The sequence below is a fragment of the Micropterus dolomieu genome, linkage group LG20 (assembly GCF_021292245.1).
Source record: "Micropterus dolomieu isolate WLL.071019.BEF.003 ecotype Adirondacks linkage group LG20, ASM2129224v1, whole genome shotgun sequence".
NCBI lineage: Eukaryota > Metazoa > Chordata > Actinopteri > Centrarchiformes > Centrarchidae > Micropterus > Micropterus dolomieu.
In genome coordinates, this window is record NC_060169.1 from 34,054,353 (window position 1) to 34,075,639 (window position 21,287).

At 39.7% G+C, this 21,287-nt stretch overlaps 1 protein-coding gene and 1 long non-coding RNA gene across 7 annotated transcripts in view; one reads left to right on the plus strand and one right to left on the minus strand.

Annotated features, from left to right (window-relative positions):
* The window catches only part of mtss1lb (MTSS I-BAR domain containing 2b), a 771,894-nt gene that overhangs the window by 343,040 nt on the left and 407,567 nt on the right, over positions 1–21,287 (plus strand). The gene's annotated exons all lie outside the window — the stretch shown is intronic.
* LOC123958660 lies at positions 3,335–5,378 on the minus strand. Its single transcript, XR_006822139.1, has 3 exons — positions 5,136–5,378; positions 4,756–4,816; positions 3,335–3,459 (listed from the first exon to the last, which is right to left on the minus strand). It is a non-coding gene; the product is annotated as an uncharacterized LOC123958660 (long non-coding RNA).

Consider the following 21,287-nt stretch of genomic DNA (forward strand, 5'->3'; position numbering starts at 1 on the left):
AAAGATACAACTCTTTGTATACTGAGTATTACTCTTACTACTATGATTGGAAAGTTTCTGTCTGGAGGAAGGTCAAGGGAGTTGATGATGAAGATGACAAAAGGTTCGTGTATGTGGTGATTGATTATATTACCTAATAGGAAATTACTCTGATGACCCTCATTATTTAGTGCAATGTTTTTCTATATTTGCTGTGATAAACTGATGCTCAGGCATCACCTGTTATTGTTCTGGAAGGTGTTTTTCTCCAATCAGATTTCTCTTATATGAACCTTTATTTCTCATTCCCTGTTTTTGATTCCCTGTCTAAGGTTAATAAGTAAAAATGGCACAGTCTCCATAGTAAAAGGATAACGGTCTCACGCAGTTAAGGTCATGTTGACATGGAAACAGATGTTCACGTCAGGTGGCTAGCAATAAAGTGTTCCCTCATGGAGACATGTTAGTTAACATTGTTTTGGTATACAGCAAATATTCTATAATGTTTATTAAAACTCCAGATTGTTTGTCTGGGCATGTATGTCTCATGTTGTGGGGACTGGCTTTGCTTTTGGGGGCAATAGGATATGTCTCTAGGAAACTGATGTAAGTCAAGCAAGTATCCTCTGAAGTAATGGAAACACCACTGTGTGCAAGAGTATGTGTGTGCGCGAGAGTGTGATTCACAATCAAGGACCACGCCACAATATGTCTTTTAAAGGTTCATTGAGAATTCTGGCCTTTTATTGTGGCCAGTCTAAGGCCCACCTGTGCAACACCCATGCTGTCTGATCAGCATCTTGATATGCCACACCTGTGAGGTGGATGGATTATCTCGGCAAAGGAGAAGTGCTCACTAACACAGATTTTGACAGATTTGTGAACAATATTTGAGAGAAATGGGCCTTTTGTGTACATAGAGAAAGTCTTAGATCTTTGAGTTCAGCTCATGATTTACCCCTCTCTTGCCTCCATTCTCCATCTACCGTATTCAGATAAACTCTGATTAAATTTATTAATTTAAAATTAATAAAAACAGACATCAGGCATTGGCCTAAGGGACACATCTATTATTTCCCTGGATCAACAGCTTGAAAACAAACTAAAACTAAAAGTAAAGCAAAACATTTGGAAATTAAGTGGTGTGTATGTCTGAGTCTGTTTTCAATAGACTGCAGCATTGATCGGGCGAAATTAGAGCTGTAGTAGAGGCCAAATGTGATTGCAAAAGGCATTTCACTGTTGTATTTTGTGGGTTTTTTGCTTCCTCTCAGGGACCCGTCCTGATATCTCTCCACTCTCTCTCTCTCTCTCTCTCTCTCAGATACTCAGACACTCACATAGGCAGCCCTTCATGCAATAGACGCCTACGAGCATCTGCTTGAAAGCATTAGAGAGCGGTATTTGTTGAAGCTAGGATGATGTAAGTGTCAAGTAGGATTAACCTTAAAATGCCTTCTGAAAAATTCACCATAGCAATGGACCACTATCTCTACGGTGTGTACTTAAGAAATTTACATCATGCTTGGCTTAATAATATAATTTTCAGCAGTAGAGGACTGCTTTTATGCTGTGCAGGACACAGACTGTGCCTTTTTCTTCTTCACCAATCATTGTCAACATTGACAATATTTAGTCTTCCACTATCCCACCATTTTTTCCTTTTCTAACTTTGACTTTTTTGCGGCTTATACTTACCACATTGGGTACTTGTAGGCAGTCTGCACAATCACACATTTTGGGTGGGTGAGATTTTTTCAACTACCAACTCCAAGGTCAAGAATCAAAATTCCAGTTATCAAACTCAATAATTCCCATTATCTATTATTCACAATTTCTCAGACGCAAAGATGGTGTCCTCTGTTTGTTAGAGAAAGCAAGCCATCTAAAACCCAAAGATATTCAGTTTACAGCATTTAAAAAACAGAGAAAAGCAGCAAATGCATTATATATGTACATGTATATATATATACATGTAACTCCAATGAGCAATCAGGTATCAAAAATGTTTAATTGGTTAATCAGCTGATTAAACATGTTTTTATTCTCTTTGAATAACTGATTAATCAACTGTTTCATCACCACCATAGATGGTGGACGTTTTCAGCATATCACAAAGTTGATATGCCTTGCAGACCAATAAAGGCCAACATCTGCTATTGTTGCCATTTCCAGCTGCTTGTAATCATAAGCCTAATTGTAAGGCAACTCCATTTGAATATATGATTGCTCTGTCTGCATCTGTAATGCAGAAGTAGAGATAATTTGGGGAGTCAGGACAAAAGAGGCTTAGTAGCCCGTGTGAAGGAGTCATCTATTTATTTAACTGCACAGACAGAGTCTGTAATTTCACCATCAAATTGCAGGCAGAATTCACAAGGAGTCCTTAGTTCTTTCTGGCTTTTAGGTGAGATAAATACATGCAATTGTCTAATGATCTTTCAAATCGCTTCCTTAGACCACAAGTGGAAGCCGTTTGATCAATGTGCTCTATGTACCCTTAGAGAAATTACATAATAAAGAAACGTAGGGCATCTCCCGTTACCTGACTTGTGTATTGATCTGCAGGGAAGAGTGTGGCTTGCAGAGTGTGAGGTGAAATTTCTACAGAGCAAACGAGTGGCACATCACTAATCTTCTCAGGCAGAACTATTCTAGCAGTGGTTGAGGCTGAAAGATGGCAGTGACAACATGATCAGTGTTCAACTACTAATGAGAGTACCTTGTTTTCAGTGAAAAATGAATAGGCCTTGTCGCTAGGGCAGAGTGACGGATGGATATACTGTCAGTTACCAGACCTGCATGTTGACGCACATTCATGCACATGTGGGCAGGCAATGAGTTACTGATAAATGGCAGTGCAAAGACTACATCTTTTATCTTAGTTTTAAGCTCAATATTTAAAAAGGCGCAGGTAGTTGGTGTGTCTTTTAGTCTGACTAAAGCTTTGGTCTAGAGTGAAAAATACCTACAATTACTTAAAGGGTCAGTTTGGCCAATATTTAGGAGCTCCAAGTCTAAATGGAGGAACAACCAAGCAGCAATCTCCTGATCTCCTGGTCTGGAAAGTGAAGCTAATACAAATGTACCTTAAACCTGCATTCTTTCTAATGACCAGCAGGGGCGACTGGTTGCAAAAAGATGTCAGATTGTAAGCCTATAACAAAATGACCCTTCTTCTCACATGATTTATTACCTTCAGTAAACAACTTAATCAGTTTATGGTTTCAGTCAGGAGTTTCAAGTCTTCTTCAATATTGTTAGGGGCAATATGAATGGAAGACTCAATGGCGGACACTGAGACTGGAATAGATGTGAAAAAACAAGGGGTTTATTGACAGGCTTATAAAAAGTGCAACTAACAAGTCCAGGCAGAGAGTCTTCAGAGCGGGCAGACAGGTGCAGTGAGCAGGCATGCGGCAGAGAGTGCTCGTGGAGTAAAGCACGCAAACAGAAAACTCCTCACTATGGAGCCAAAATCTGAGACACAGGCGAGAAAAAACACAGAAGAACTGAAGAACAAAGCAAACAAGCAAAGCAAAAATAGTACTTAACAATATCTAAGTTTGTGCCATGACATGTGTATCACTGATGTGAACAGACAATCTGACAAGGAATGAAGTGAGCCAGTGTGTAAATACTGCAGGTCTTGATTATAGAACGGCCTCATGTGTTTAGAGGAGTCACGGGTGATTAGATGATTGCAGCATGGGAAGGAAAGCTAGGAGTGCCACGCCCACATACATCATTAGCATCCCAATTAATATCACAGTTGATGGTTAAAGTGAATCGGGGATGCGCCTTGCTAGATTGCTAGTTTCACTCTCTCGTCAAAATATGGTCACATCTGGTTCCAACTAAACCAAGAGAACAACCAAAATGCCAAACTCGAGGCTAGTGCACCGAGGCCTCTGACTGCCAGGGGGGCCTCCAAGCCTCAGGTCATGCGTGGTGCAAGACTTTCTAAGGAAGTTGAATACCAGGGCCCTCGGTGCGCACAGTGTATGCTGAACACTAGGCCCCTCGGTGCTTACAGTGTGAGCTCACCACTAGGGTCCCCCCAGACCCCTTAGTATGTACAATGTGAGGGGCCCCTGGTCCCTTGGTGTTTAAAAAGTGAGCCCACCACTAGGGCCCCAGGGCCCAGCAGCACTCACAATTTGAGGGCCCCTGGGCTCCTTCGCACTTAAAGCATTAGCTGACTTCTAGGGCCCCCCCAGTACGCTACAATATACTGTGACATGATACAATATTCACCAACAAGTCACTTTATTCTGCATAAAAGGACAGTTTGAAGGGCGTCATATTACGGAAAACCATTCATTATTTGACTTTCTGTAACTAGCTATCATTTTAGCTAGATGCCTATCAGAGTCGGACCTAACTTTACTGGTGCCCAAGGTAGGATTTTGGCTGTGATGTATAGACGCTTTCATCGGACGCGTTGCCAAGGACGCGTTGCCCGGCCCAAAGTTAGCTTCCGTTCTGTTTGTTTATTACTGGGTTTGTGTTTACTGGCTAAAATGGTGAGTGATATCCAGTACAGTGTACATTCATCAAATTGTAGCAGCCCACTACATTAGCAGTAGTGACTGCCACATATAGTTTTCCGGAGGTTTTTTGTTGTTGTTTTTTTTTTACTATTTAAGGTGGGAAAATTTGTATTTGATTGCAGAGCTACACGCATATTCCCTCAGCACCTCCTCTCACTCACTCCCTCTCTGTCCCACTCTCTCTCAAAGTAGCCTAAACTGCAGGTTATATCAGTGAAATTACCTCAAGGAATCCATGTCCAAAAGATATGTGCCCAGGGGCCTCACAGGACTGCGATCCGGCCCTGTAAGTAATTACATTATATTTGACAACTTGATGTGAAATATTTTAAATGTAATTTTTCAGTGCAATGAGTACAATCAATACAATTCCTTTCACCACCTTGGTATTCTGGTGGTGACAAAAGAGGAATATCAAAACTCGGCAACTAAGACAAAACTATCCGCATTGCAGGATACCAGTAAGAGAAAGAAAATAAATATTTTTGTGATTTTGGTGAATTTTCTACTATGCAATTTATGACTGTGGACTGCACACCATCAAGAAAAATGATGGAATCTTTCATAAAAGACCTAAAAGGGAGACAATACGAAACAAAGTACCTGTAGGTTGAGATTATTGCTCATGTTTTAGTAGAAATAAACTCAATACTAGATTTTTCAATAATCGACTGGCTCCAGCTCTTCAGCACAGTAGATGGCCCCGCCTATCTCAGCCCCACCATCTGGCACAACACCAAGCAGTCATTCCATCTAGCTAGCGCTGGTGGTTGTTCAATATGTCTCTCAGAAAGTGCTTTTACGGTTACGAAAGGAAAAGTAAACATTTTTTGCTTTTTCCTCTGATGTTCGCCGGCTGCTCTGTGATTTATTAAGTTTGCTGATGGACAGATGGCTTTACTTGTTGCTAATGCTACAGAAACCACTAGCTGCTGCTAACTATAGCTGCTGTTATCAGCTAGCTCTGCCAGAACAAGTCGTTCAAAGCTCCTGCAATAACGTTAAGAGATGAACACCAACACCCCCCCGGAGCACCAAGCTTCCAGTCCGGGAAGAGTAAGCTAAGAGGACGGTTAACTGCACGGCTACCTGAGCTAACTAGCTAGAGGCAGCAACCGTTAGCAGTAGTTAGCAGCTAAAGTAACTGCTAATAAAACATAAAGCTATCTGTCCATCAGCAGACTCTGTAAATCACTGAAAGTTGCGGCAGAGCAGGTAGAGGACATCACAGGGAAAACCACAAAATATATTCTTTGTAATATATAATCCAGTTTCACCAAAATCAGTGATTTAAGTTATAATTTTTTGTTTTTGTACAGTAATATGTGAGGCCTAGTCTCGCATAGCCAGACCTATCTCCATACATCGATTCAGCAAACGCTGTCCTAGCTGTTCAGATAGAGGGTGAATAGAGGTGCTAAGGCAATAGACACTATGAGGAAAAAAATTTTTTTATAACATTAAAATGTAAAAATTTTAATAGACACCCTAAATAACAGTATTAAGCATAATATAGGACCTTTAAGATAATGACACTTAATTTCCACAAGAGTTGTTTTTGAAAACCAAAGGAAACTACACCAGGAACCGCTTTATTTGCTCAACTGGACTAGCCGATTGTCTTATTTCACAAAAACAAAATGGAGTATGCTATTTAGACTTTTTTAATATATATGGTATTGTACAGTTTTAATCATCAAATCAGTAATTTTAATATTTTAATAATAATAATTAACTAATCTTTGAAAATTTGCTGTAGAGTCATCTTCCATCAAGTTGCAGTAATATTGTATTAATTAAAATGCTAATGATCAGGTACTTCTTGATGTTTAACTAAGGACCCAGAGAGGCCGGTATGTTGTATTTGCTATGATATCTGCTATTCCAATAAAAGCAGCTGAAATGTGTCCCAAGATTGTCGAGTATGAACCTTATGTCAACAAGGTAGAAAGGCTTGCCTTTCAAGTAACGTTTTGCTTTCAAGCACATCAGTGGGTCAGAGATGTATGTGTAAGGCCAAAAGATAGTTCAATGCTGAATTTCGAAGTGCTACTCTAAGATACAAAGACAAAACTGAAGGGGTATATCAGAGCAAGAAGCTGAGCTCAATTTGGGATGTTAGTGATTGATAAGAAATTCATGTTCAAGTTATCTTGAATTGATTATAAATACTGATATAATACAGACATTTTAATACATCATAGTATAAAATATTTTGTTTGCAAGCCCTTACCTTGAGCATAATATTCTTACAAGATAGTATTTCTTCTATTCTATCAGTCTATTTGTGCATTTAATTGTATCACTATATCATAATAATTGCATGAGTACTGTGTCTTTGACCTTCTAGTTAGATGCTTCTATTTGCAGTGTAAAAATAATTTTATGAAATCCATGGTTCTATTATAAACACCTCAGGAAATCATCACCTAGATGCTTAAAAGGTTTCAGTTGAATTGGAAACACATTGCTGTCTAAGCTGCTGTCATGGATACACTCCTTCCCCTGTCACTTGTCCACTGATTAATGATTACAGTATATCCCTAATTTGGATTCAGTCATTGTGGATAGTGATGCAGACCAGTGGCCAACACAAGCAATAGTGAGTGCTGAGTTGAGAACTTCTCCTGCCTACCGTGTCTTGTTTTACTGTAGGAATATCACAGGAAAAGGAAGCTAGTTTTCACCAACACCACCCTGCCCCATGTTCTCTGTCACTTTGAAAGTTGTTAGATTGCAGGGATTCTATGATGGTAGGTGTGATGGCGGATGGGTGGGGGTGGGGTTGGGGTGGGGGGTGGGGTGGGGGGTTGGGCAGAAGTCTGTGATGCTGTTGGAAAACTTTCTGTATAAGGTGGTTACCAGAATTGTATCTAAAAGTTAAAGAAGCAGGGAGTTGTACCGGCACTGAAGCTAAGCAGTGCACTGCTATAGATAAGTATGTCATACAGCCCAACTTCAAAAATCCCAAACTATCCCTTTATTTAACTTTGGCTAAAGTCAGCACAAGTGTGTCATCATTAATGACTGCATTGTATTTTCTTTATTTTGAATTTATTGTATTTTTTTTTTTATCAATTTCACATTCATTTTATTTAATCAGTTTAATTTACTAGGGACAGTGCACATTAATAAGCATAGATGCAAATGTGCCAGAGTTAGCCAAAAGATCTGTTTTCACATTGATGGATATAATGTATTTTGTTATTGTATGTATTGTATTTGTTGTTTAGTGGTTGTTTAGTGTCTTTTCTTTTCTTTTGTCTACCTGCCCAGGGACTGCAGATGCAAATTAGTTGCTAGCTAACTCTGGTGCAACTATTTTAATTGTGCACTGTCCCTGTAAAAAAAGCAGTAAAAACAGTTTGAAAAAATGCCTGCACCATAGATTTGTTGCATTTCACCTTTTTTCTTCTATCAAGCCTGCCCTGTTCATGTTTGTTTGCCCTAGTTAAATTCAAACATCCACTGAAGAAATAAGACTAAATTAGAAATTACATTAATGAGGTTATTATGTATAGATTGGCAAAAGTACTTGTGCATTTGGTTGTCCTGTAAATGGATTCACTTGTGAGACACATGATTTATATCAAACCAAGAAGTGTTGATTGTGTGTTTCAATGTGTTTTATCAGATATCGGACATTCGTGTCAGAGGACGCGGGCCCCAACACCCTTGTTGCCACGGTGTTGGCAAAGGACCCTGATGGGGATGGGATCACATATAAGATCACCACAGGAAACGAAGATGGCAACTTTGTCATTGACAGCCAAAAAGGTTAGACTTGTTGGATTCTTTAAATAATCAGAAATTTTCTCTTGTTCTTCTTGTCTGCACATCAGCTCTCATTTGGAAATGGGTTCTCACCATATTGCAAGATTGACATTAAAAGGCATCTTCATGTGCATAACGCACACAAAAATACAATGTAGCATTATACACAACCTCCTCGCTCCTCAACTAATTCATATGCATACTCATCAATCTATCTTTTGTAACATGCCATGGGTTTACAACATAACCCCATGGTTCCCCAGAAGGGGCCGACACCTGGAGGGGGTTTTGGGGAATGGACTATGGGACAGCTTGGTGAGAGAGGGCCTGATTGAATAGATCAAGAACTGAAAAATAAACAAACTGATACAACTCCTTACATACATACACCTTGCATAGTGCAAGCATGTCACTTTTAAATGTATCTATTAAAATTTGCTCATATACATCCTGTTAATTACTTACGCTGGTAAAAAAAAAAAAAGACTATAGTCCTATAAACCATTAAATTTTTTTTATTATGTCATGACTTTTAGAAAATTCTAGAAATCATGGTCCATCCCTAATAGAGACAAGACTTTAATGAACCTTTAAATATTGGTACCATAATATGTTTTCTGTTTCTCCACAGAGCCGCATGATACTGTATGCAAGACGATATATAATCATGGTTGCATCTGCCTATCTGGCTGTGTGCAGACACTTTTAAAAAGGCAATACTGGACAGAATAATTTCATCCTGCTTTGCTGTAGCTTTCTCTATTTATATACACTGTATAAATGTAAAAGCTCTGCAGTGTGCCATAGAGTGTGTGTAGTTTTATGTCCTTCACTATGTCCGCTTATGTGTTATATGTTCTATAGATGAGGATGCCTCAACAGCCTTCCTCTTACTGCACAACGCTTTGTCAAGGATTTTAAAATCCTGACAGGTCATGTCATGGGGACATTAGAATAATCAGCCAAAGTGTGAGGAGCGTGTCGTTGTAACTAAATATCATCTGAGGTTTATAGTCACACATCTCAACCTCCTCTGAGGCCGGAGTAGCAATGCCAGAAGCAGTGTGAAATAGGAAACTGCGTTAATGATGGTGTGTGTGTGTGTGTCCGCGTATGTGCGTAAATAGGGGGATGATGGCAATTTTATTGTGTGGTTAAACCCTTTGGTAAATTGCAACCCCCTCTGAATCTGCATATCGTATTGTAGGATAATATGATGACTTTTACAAATTTAATTACTAAAAACTTCAAGACACAATTTCCTCTGTTCATCAGCAATGACATTCACTGTCAGCTGATAGTGGCAGTCATGTCATCAAGCAGGGAGAAGACTAGCTTATAACTCGATTCCATCGGCTATCAGATGATGAGCGCAGGCTTGCTTTGCCATTTATATTGTTTGGCTCTCATTTGCATTTAGCATTGACCACATTTCTGCCAGTCATCAGTCATTAAAGGTTAACATTTTTTTTATAAGTTTGCTTTCTCAGACCGACTAGCTTTTTACTGAAGTTCAGTGTAAAGGCAAAGTTAAATGTCTATCTGGATTGTGGACATCCTCTGATTTGAATGCCAGATTTGGATTTATGACTCCATATGCATGCTGACATTGATCGATTTAGCCATTTATCAGTTAATTTGTAGAAAAACTATAATTGTTGTTTATCAGTAGAGAATACATGTTTGTAAGATAATACTGACTAAGGGTTTTACAAATGATTATCTTCACTATGCATTAATCTTAGGGGTGTGCATCTTCACCGGTCTCACAATTCGATTCGTTACGATTATCAGGTCAACGATTCGATTCAATATCTTGATGCATCACGATGCATCACCTCAATGGTGGGAATTTCTAGGCACCTCATTACAATTATGAGGCTACGATGCGACTGTAAAAGTGTGAGTGACAGCGGCTATAGAGAGACAGGTAGAACAGACAGAGCTGGAAACTCCCACTCCCAACGTAACAGTAATAGTAATAGTTTTATCAACTGTAGGTTGAACTAATCCATGCTCTTTACATGATAACGTTACATTTACTGCATTTAGCCAACGTGCTACATCGTTAGCTCGCCTGCTGCTTTTCAGTAACGTTAACCATCTTAACTATCTGTGAATCTGTCACCGGAGGCTCAGCAATGTCAGCACAGCTACATGTACTGGATGATAATGAAACAGTTATTGAGCTGGAATGGATATTATAATGAGATTGTGTCACACTTTATAACAGTTAGACCGCAGTAAGTAACTTTACTGTAACTAGTGATAGTGGATGGCTCTTCCTCTGTGTTGTTGTGACCGTTTTGTTGCAGTGTTTTATGTTATGTGGGTCACGTTAGTTACAGCGACAGAGAGCTGGAGAAGCTGTGTACCTGAGTATTGGTCAAACCATACTAAACATAAACTGAACGTTACAAAGCAAACAGCGGCAGGTCCAGGCTACTGTAGCGTCAGCTGGCTGCTCCTGGCTGCATCACTATAGGCTAACGTTAGTAAACAAATCGCTCCACATTTGCTTTTTGCCTTTCTTGCAGGCTAAATCAACAGCTGTACACAGGGTAGTAACATGGGTGGCGTCAGTTGGTGAAGTAAGGTGGAAAGCGATATATCTCTGCACCGGATAACATTAGCAACTGCTCGGCGTTAGCCGGCGAGCTAACGTGACTTTCTCTGTGTTTCTCCAGCTTTACTAATGCTCACTTTGTTCTTACTCGACATCATCGGAACCTGTTTGGTCTGATGGGCTTCAGCACATAAACCTTCCTCCCGTATCCTTACGTGGAGCCTGTGTTTTGCTGTGACCCGGTTGTTTTATGGTGTTAGACTGCATGTCGTTAGCTGTCGTGTTGTCGCTGTAGTCAGAGAGGCGCTCGGGAGCGCGCACAGGGCTGAATCCGACCTGGAGACCTCACATTAAAAGCAGAATAGTGGCTGATGCAAGCAACGGAGAAAACGTGCGTGCATCATCTGTTCTGCCAAATTATGCATTCACCTCTTAAAGGTCCTTTTCAGATCCTTTGCTCTACACAGTGATCAAACGGGGTTATCACCAGATATTTTTGCTGAATCTCAATTAATGCTACTTCTACTGAGTGTAATAAAATATTAACGACTCTAAACAATAATAAAATATACACTTTGAATCATTTATCACCATTGATGAACCCCACAAAGGATATTATAGCGTTTAAAAGCAGTATTTGGAGGTGCATGTACTGTAATTCTTGGCAGGCACGCAAAACTCCGCTAACACGATATTCCCATAACGTGCGGAGAGATAGCTGGTAGCAACTTGCCCGCTTGAAACACAATCCTGAGGACCTCTCTCCATTTTTCTAAGATCAATGGCCTTCAGGTTCATGTGACTGGTTTTGTTTCTGGTTTAGAACCTATACCTCTTGTTTATTACAGCCATGTGTAACGTCAACTACTGATGTAACAACACTTGCCGTAGCCTGGTGCCAAATTCTTTTTTTTTTCTTTGTTTTTTTGCGACATTTCAAAAATACGCTTAAAATTTGCGTGACAGTTAGATGGAAACATGGCTTATGTGACAACTTGGTACTTTTAAAGCAAAGTATTTGTAACAATCAAAAAACAAGTACAACACTCCAGCCAAACTACGGTCACTCCATTTTAATATATTTGTTCCTTTTTGTGTCTCGTCTAGTGTAGTTACGTGTCTTGTAAGTTGATCATTGTAATCTTGTATTGAGCACCATGGGCCTTGAGAAACGGCATTTGGTTCATTGTGTACTCGATATGTGGATGAATGACAACAAAAAACTTGAACTAGCAGCCAAAAAATGTCCTGCAGCTTCCACACCACAGTCTGAAGAGGAGATGTCAGTTAGCGCTAACTGCCTTCACTTTTCCAGCAGTTGGAAAACGACAGACAGACTTTAATTAACACACACAGCGTGACCTACACTGTACATTTACAGCCAGACTGAAACGTATCACTCGTATTTTCCTCTGCTCCGCTGATTTCACCTACTTGTCACCTGCTGCTGCCTGTCATGTAGCTGTCCTCTGAAGAATGAGGAGAGGATGCTAGTTAAGCGCTGCCGTGCTGCAAAGTGTGCAGGTTAAAATCATTAAAGTTAGTTGTGCATTGATTTTATTGATCATGTGAAAGTTTAGTAGCAGTAGTCGTTTATTCAACAGCTGTCTGTCTGTGCCGAACAGGGAGAACCACATGGGTCCGGAGCTGCACTTCCGCATTTCCGAGTTCCGCCTTCTTCGTTCCGACGTTATCAATCAACCTATAGATAATCGATTATTGACATTTGTGAATTTTTTATTTCATAATCATCCAAGTCTGCATCGCGATGCATCTAAAAATAAATTCTTTCCCACACCCCTAATTAATCTGTTTGTTTGTTTTTTTCAATTCTTTGTTGGTTTATTAACTAAACCAATAATCAAGCAGGTACATCAAAACCAACAGGAGAGTTAGGGAGATATCAAACAGTCTGTACACACCAACGCAGACCAACAGTCACCAAATTATCCCAATTCCTGGGTGTCCATAGCAAAGTATATGTTGGCGCTCGCTCCATTGTTACCCAAAAATTATTAAAACCTCATCAGTGATGCATCAACATACAAATTGTTTATTTTGATTATGACCAAGAAAACATGTCTGTGAAGTGCTATATAAATGCAGCTCAATTACTATTCAAATGCCTGACCATCAAAATTTCACAAATGTAAAGAAACTACACATTTGTGAGCTGTTTTAAACCTTTATGTCTTCAGTAGGAAGATATGTGATTGTGTCTGAGGGGCGGATTTGGACTAGCCAAGTTGTAAGGTTGGAATTTAATGAAAATCCAGAATAAAAGAGTGGAGAAACATATGAAATGCAGATGCTTCCATGCAACAGGGCTCACTGAATGGTTTAGCGAGTATGATAATGATCTCCACCCAGTTTCACACCTATAAAAGACCAAGGTGTAAGACAATGCATAGCTTCTGAAAGAATGGTGTTCATCCCTCCAATAGAGGACTGTAGAACAGTGTGTGCTGCTGCGTCCTTCCTCTATGTCAGTATAACAGTACATTTCTTTATTAAGCACACCCTTAACAGTGATGGATTTACGGTAAATCAACTGACAACCAGTCATTTCCAGAAGTGCATACACACAGAAGGAAGTGAGCCTAACACAGATGCACACAAAGGTACTACACAGTTTGTCTGCACCAAAGTGTGTGAGCCAAAAGTGTGACACCATAATCCTTATAATATGATCCAATATCTTGTTTCAAAGTGCCCAATATTTGGTCATTAAAGCTATTTTATGATTCTTATAATGGAAGGCGAACACATTGAATTCCACCCACCCTTTCCAAACCATCTCATTGTCTCTGCTGCTGCTGAAAATCATTTATTACCCACCCCCCCTGCACCACCACTCATTCTAAATGTCCAACAATCATTCAAGCCTCCCTCTCCATGTTAATTTGCCAGTAACTCACCCCAGAATACAGTGTGTTTCCCTGAGATTTAAGGCACCCATTAAGATCCGAGCAGGCCGGTCAATATGATGATCACGCTCTTCCTATTAAAACCCATAAATACAGAAACACCCGGGGAAGGGAGGATGTATTTAGTGACAGCTAAGGGGAAATGCTACCGCCAGTAAACAGGCTTCAATCAACTCCTTTTTTTTCTCAGCTAAGTTTTATGGGTTTTCAGAAAAAAAAGTATTTCCTTGAGAGGGAGGGAATAGGTGAGCTTGTTCTCAGTGAAGACTCCTAGATAACCGGTGATTGGGTAGCATTCGTCGTCCTGTTGTCTTCTTTTATTTCTATTGTTTAGTCTTTCCTCCTGAACTGCTCGCCTCCTATCTATTGTGTTTGGTCTGATGTGCTGACCTGTGTCTGATCCCAGCTTTATGTAACAAACCCACATTATTTTGCCCTGGTTCCCTCTGGCAAATTCATTCTTTTTCACCTTCACTATTCCATGTCCTGCTCTTTTTGTTAAAGCTCTCTTTTCCTTTTTTTGTCACGCTTTCCACAACCCCTTCTCCTCACTTCTCCCTTATTCTCTTGCAACTCCAGTCTGCAATTTCGTGGCACGATGCTGACTGGAGGAAGCAACTCCCTCTGCCCCTCTCCTCCTAACCCCGCCCCCGCCCCTCCACGCTTTGTTCTCCATCCACTGTGTTGTCTCACACCCATCCCTTGCTACGTCCCTCTATTTCCTCCCTCCTGGCTGCCTTCATGTGAAGTGACGGCTGCTCACTGACCCCCGAAGAAACATCTTCTCCATCCCCAATAAGCAATGATATGTGCTGGCTCTGATAGCAGCAACACACACACACACACACACACACGGTGTCAAACAAACTGTACTTATTTTATTGAATTGTAAACATTCTCTTGGACATACACATAAAATTTGACTGCAGGCTGTTATACATAAGACACAAACTGTACATTCAGACACATGCCAGAGAGATGCAAGCTCACACACGTGCTGAATATAATACACACACTTATACTGTAAACAAGCATGCATATAACGCATGCATAGATGCACCCATAAAAATCAACAATCATCTGCGTGCATACACAGAATTACACACAGAACCAAACGTGTGTATGCATCTACACATATACAAGCCAACATACACCCAGAGAAACACATAGAGAGACACACATGCACACACGGCCATAACCCATACTACAGGGACACATATCTCATAGATTAGAACAGACACTCGCTGTATGCTTTGTTCTTGGAGTGTCCTAAAATCTTTTCCATGTCCCATTTTCAACCACTTACCCAGCATGTGTTGCTCTCATCTAAGGCTTTTAGGCCCTATTAGATGTTTATGCCAACCAGAGGCAGAGTAAAGCAGGATCAGACTAGAGGGCGCCTCCGGAGCTCCCTGTATATGTGACATAGCGAGTAGGCCAGAGCCTCTCTCTTTGTCTCCCTGCTGCCTTTACTGAACTGTTCACATTTATTTGGCCTTCTGTCTCAATTCATTAAGCATGAGTGCACTCCCCGGCGCTGTTTGAGCAGCGAAGGGAGGAAGGAGAAAGAGAAGGGAGGGTTAGTGCTTTCACTTTTAATGCATCTTTGTTATTGTTATGGATATCTTGTTTTTTAATTCATTTTCATGATGCTAGGGGCAAAGAGTCCACCTTTCTCCTATTAGAAATAATAGCAGTAGTTGTATTTGGATTTCTGTCCACCCCTACTGCTGTACCTATTACATTCTGCTGCTACTACTACTATTACTGTGGCTACTTTACAACTGCAGTACCACTACTACTAGTGTAAAGGGTTTGTTTGACCAAATTACTATTATTACAGTTATTCAGTTATAAAACCTGTTTTCTCACTTACTGGAGATAAACCTCATAAACCTGCTAAACAGAATGTTAGCATTGTAGTGGCGAACATGTCACCATGCTGATATTAGCATTTAGCTCAGTACAGCTTCACAGTGGCTTTAGACTTTCAGGTGGACACAGGCTTTCATTTATTGTGCACCTATCAAAGCAGTGTTACATCATGCTTGACACCTACCATATATGCACAGACACAATGTTTACTGTATATTTAGCACTTATTGAACCTCTTGCTGTGCATATTTATAGCTCCTAAAGATAAAATGATGTCAGCATTAATTGCAGTATTGCTGTAATCTGCATTTGAATGCATGGCTCATTTCTTTATTTCTTTATCTTTTGTGACCTGTTTTTGTTGACCCAAGTGCTCTTCATGCAGCAAACAATTGTTCTAATTTTAATCTCATTGTACTATTCCGCAATGCAATTCCTATCAGCTCCAGTCCCGTACCATACAGCAGCATATACAACAGCATGTTTGGGTTTAGATAATGAGAAATTGGGAGCAAACCTTTCAGGATACTGTTGTTTTAGAATATTGGCAAATTGCTTTTGTTTATCATAGTAAAGATTTCCAGGTGGAGGTTTGGCACGAATACCTCCAGCTGTCGAACTGAAAGTCACTAACACTAGCACGGATTAAGTGTCCATGATTATTAGCCAGGTCTACATGAAAGAAGAAGCAGAGTGAATTACATACACAGACTTAGTAGTTGGTACTGAAGAGAGGGTACAGCAAGAGTCGGGGTTGAAATGGAAAGAAATGTGATGCAGTCTTGAGTGTACAGGTTATCAGTAGCTATACTGAATAGGCATGCAGTTAAATATTGAATTTGGCCTGGTTCTTTACAATTTTTGTGATGCGTTTCCATCATTGAGTGAACATTTGACCCTACAGTATATAGGCTTCTGCGAAACCTCCTCATACCTCTATGATATAGCCTATTTTATTAATATAAAGCTGATACATAATAGGGGTCATGCTCATGAAATTCATATTGAAGACAGTTCATGAAATACATACACAGTGTAATTTGAGAAAAATATTAGAAGAAAGACCTGCTCTGTTTAAAGTTCACACATAATCTGAAAGCCATCTCATGTTGACACTGCTGTTCAATGTATTACTGTAGATATAGCACAGTAAGTGGTTAAATTATAGGTACAAATTATAGGGTACATTTTATAAATGGTGTATGTTGCATGGCCTAGGGGTTGGGAAACTCTGCAATTAACAACTAGTTAGGGCATCAATCTTCACGTTATATTTATATTATTATTATTACAAAGCAAGGCACTGTAATACTGTGTGTTTAATAATAACAGTAACAGTATCAGACTGGATGTCCACATAATTTAGTGAGTGAAATATTTCTTAAAGGAATTTATGAATCCCTTTCTGTTTGTTATCCGCTTCTTTTGTGTGTCATAATTGCATGTTTACAAGGATCACAATTCCATTACACAAACATATTATAAGTAGTGAAAATATGCTATCCATAACTTTTTTTCCCCGGAGATAATAGGTAGGAAAGTTTTTTCCTTTCTTTTTTTTCTTTGTGTGCTGATCCTGAGAATATCATGATAATAAAATGTAGGCACTCTAGAAGGAGATGTTTAGGAATTATGTCGCATGTGTCTTCAATATTAAAGGCATTTGTCTTTCACAGCAGGAAATGATTTCAAAATTCTGAGCCAACGGATGCAGAATGTTGTCAAAATTAGGACTAATAAAACTGAAAACAGCATGCACGTGGTGGATTTGTGTTAAACCACAGAATCCCTTAACACAACATGTCCCTATGAAATAACATAACATTAAATTAGGTTATTATGCTTGTTAGTTATCTACATACAAGCTTTTGCAAAACATCCCCATGGTTTTCTCTGCATACAGAGTGCTGACTGCTGGTAATCTGGCCTGAAAAAAACTCACTACTATACTTTATTATACTCGGCATAAACCTTTTCAGCAGCTTTTGTTGAATATAAGTGTTTGTGTGCACCCATGTGTATTTTAGGTGTGTAGTGTGTGTGTGTGTGTGTGTGTGTGGGTTAGTGTATTTATGCATTTACATGTGTCTGACACAATGTATATGACACGCCTTTCTTGAGCCAAAGCGTTCTCCACTTACACCTCTATGGCTGTAATTTGGAGTCATATTCCCCCTGTCTATTTTTTATTTCTTTTACTCACTCTTTCTCTCCCTCTGCCTCTCTCTCATATGCCTCCTTAACCACAGACAGCAGTGCTAGGGAACCAGTTATTGTCGCAAACACATCAAGTCAGACACCCCTCCATGCAATCCTCCATCTCTTGTGCAACACACACACACAAGCAAACAGAAGGGACTGTACATGTGCAGTACAGCATTAAGTTGAGTGGAACAGAAATGCTGCTCTTTGCTGTATTCTGTTTCTTTTATCATTAATTTCCAAATATTCATTTACAAATCGCTTAATGTAAATGGTCCTTCCACATGTGCCATGCTGGTGCGTACCCACAAAAAATTGAAATCAAAATGATACATGGCCTTGCTGTAATCTTTGTCATCAGTTCCCCTGGTCTGGTAAACAGAGATAGAAAGATGAATAGTACACGCACACATACACATCTATGATAAGTGTAAATATAATTCCAATTCCAGGGTCTCTTGTGAAACAGCAATCAAATGAACACATGACAGGCATAGCACCTGCCCCTGCCTCTGAAGATAAGGAGAATGTAATACGTGTGTCTGCACTTTTAGCCCACACACACACTAACAGAGCACCAAGGGGTGAAATGAATACAGAGTGGAGGAGTCATTCAAAGCAGAGAGTGGGATGCAGATGAGACGCCTACATTGGACTGAAAGAGAGACAGGATGAAATGGAATGCCAGACGATGGCACTAAAAGGGAATACCAATCAATTTAGCTATTCATATGTTGTGTAACCATAATTAATGAAGTCCCTCTCAGAGCTGAGAACTGAAATAACAAAGTCTGTCCACCAGAAATGTCTTTCTCACTTATAGCTTTTTTCTTCTTATTTCCGAAGGAAACTATTGTGCCCTTGCAACAGCGCAGAGTGTGAAGGAAAATGTGGGTTATTTTCAACCTGTTTCTCGCTTTTCTGTGGTATTGATTGTGTGGATTATTTTGTCAATTGACTTGATAGATTTCATACCTTCTAGCCACAGAGTCTCTCTCATTTTTGAAGTCTTATTATTTTATTCTTAAAATTCAGTAACAATGGCAAAGAACAATTTGTCTGTCCATGTGCACTGGAACAGCTACTAAGGTCTCATAACTACATTACAAACATTACAAACATTAGGGATCTTTGTTTATGTTATGAGTTTCTGAAAAGAAGTATAAAAGAATATTGGCCGATATATCGGAGTATCAGTCAATATATAATATCAATATAAAATCCTTAAATATCCAATATCTGCATCTGTCTTAAAAATCCCATATTGGTTGGGCTCTAGTTTGTATCATCTTTGGGATTTTCAATTGTTAAGGCAAATTTGTTACCTTAAATTGCAGAAATATTAACGTGTTGCCATTATGTAACGACTGCAATGACAACTTCTTCATCTCAAACTTAAAGGGTGAACATAAAGATGAATTATTTACTGATGTCATATCTATGGGTGTCATTTACACTGGGGACACTGGGGACACTGGGGACACTGGGGACATGTCCCCACCACATTCTGAAATGGCTGGTTTTGTCCACATCACTTTCTGAAAGAATCTGTTAAAAATTTCTAAAAGAAATAGCTTGCACTAAGAAATGTAAAATAACAAATGAAAGGTTTATTTGCACTATAGGAAAGCTTGCAATGCAAGTTAAATACGAAGTGTCTGCCAGCTGAATTTTTAGTTTCTCTTTATATAAATAAAGATTCGCTGTAAATTGGAGCAGACATTGTCTCCAGAATGCAGGAAATGAAGTGTTTAATATTGCAGTTTTAAAAATATTTCATCTTGTTCTTGTGTATCATCACATCCCCAATCTGAGCCCTTATGTCCCCACCACTTTTCAACACAAAGTAATGCCCTTGGTCATATCAGTACCAGCTGAGGGAGTGAGTTATCCGTATGTTTGGTTGCAGGTTTGATCCGTCTTCGCTCCAGCCCGCCCCCTCACCTCCAGGGTGTCGAATATGTCCTCAACGTTACAGCGACGGATGACAACGCCTCAGGCGGACCTCAGGCCTTGTCAGCCACAGCCCAAGTCCTAGTGGGGGTGGATGACGTGAATAATAACAAGCCTGTCTTTGAGAAGGTAAGATGAGCATTGGCGCACTCACATTATTAAACCTTGTGTTGGATAAACATCTGCTCTTCTGGTTTCCATGCAATGTTTTGCTCCTCTTTCCGATCTTCTTAATATATCTTGACTTCTCACTCTATCCTTTTGTTCACTCGTTCTCTTTTTCTGTCCCACATAACTCCATCAGTCCTCTGTCTCCCTCTCTTTGTCTGTCTATCTCAGCTATTTATTAGCCACTATCTTGCCTCTCTGGAGGAGCGATTAGCCGGCTTGACCCTTGTCTCTGCCTCTCTCATCTCTCGCCTACATCATCTTGGTCTTTTAATTAAAGCTTTGAGGAATGTGGCAGAAATCCCAACCCACCCGCTCTAGAAGTGCTACGTCTCCACCTGTTTTTTCCTACCCATGTCTCAGTTTTAAATGAGGTGACTTTCCAGCCCTCCAAGGGATCGTGAGCCAAGATTAGGAGCGGGGGCTTGCTGAGTAAACCTAACTAATACTCTCCTGGGGTAAAGTGAGTGCCAAGTGTTTCCCTTTTGGCTTCATCTCTTAGGAGAAAATAGCAGAGGGACATGCGACAAGATGAGAGAAAAGAGAGAAGAAAAGGATATCTGACACATGAGTTTCATGTGCTCTGTATGCTCAATTGTCTCTCTCAGGAATCTCCTGCTGGCATCATACTCCAAGTCTATGATTCATTCTTTTCTCTCTCTGTTGGCAGGAATCTGATTGTAATGGACAATCAAACCCCCAACCTCCATGCCTCTTCTGAGTCAAAGAGAATATTAAAAAAAAAATAATAATAATAATAATCCTTATTTGTAGAGCACTTTTCAAAAACAAGTTACAAAGTGCTTTAACAAGTGTAAAGAATATTACAAAAAAAAAACAAGAGCATGAAAAATTAATATAAAATTAGTGAAATACAATAAAATAAAAGGGATAAAATAAAGTCAAATAAGATCGGGAAAGGCTCTCCTATAAAAGTATGTTTTAAGAAGGGACTTAAAAGAGTTCACTGACTCAGCCGACCTGATTTCCTCAGGCAGGCTGTTCCAGAGCCTCAGGGCCCTGACAGCAAACGCTCTGTCCCCTTTAGTTTTCAGTCGAGACTCTGGAACAGACAACAGACCTCTGCCCGAGGATCTCAAGGTACGTGTTGGTGTGTATGGGACTAAAAGGTCAGAAATATAACAAGGCGAGAGGCCATGAAGAGCTTTAAAAGTGATCAATAGAATTTTAAAGTCAATTCTAAAACATACTGGGAGCCAGTGTAATGAAGCTAAAATAGGAGTAATGTGGTCATATTTCTTTGTTCTGGTTAAAAGCCTGGCAGCTGAG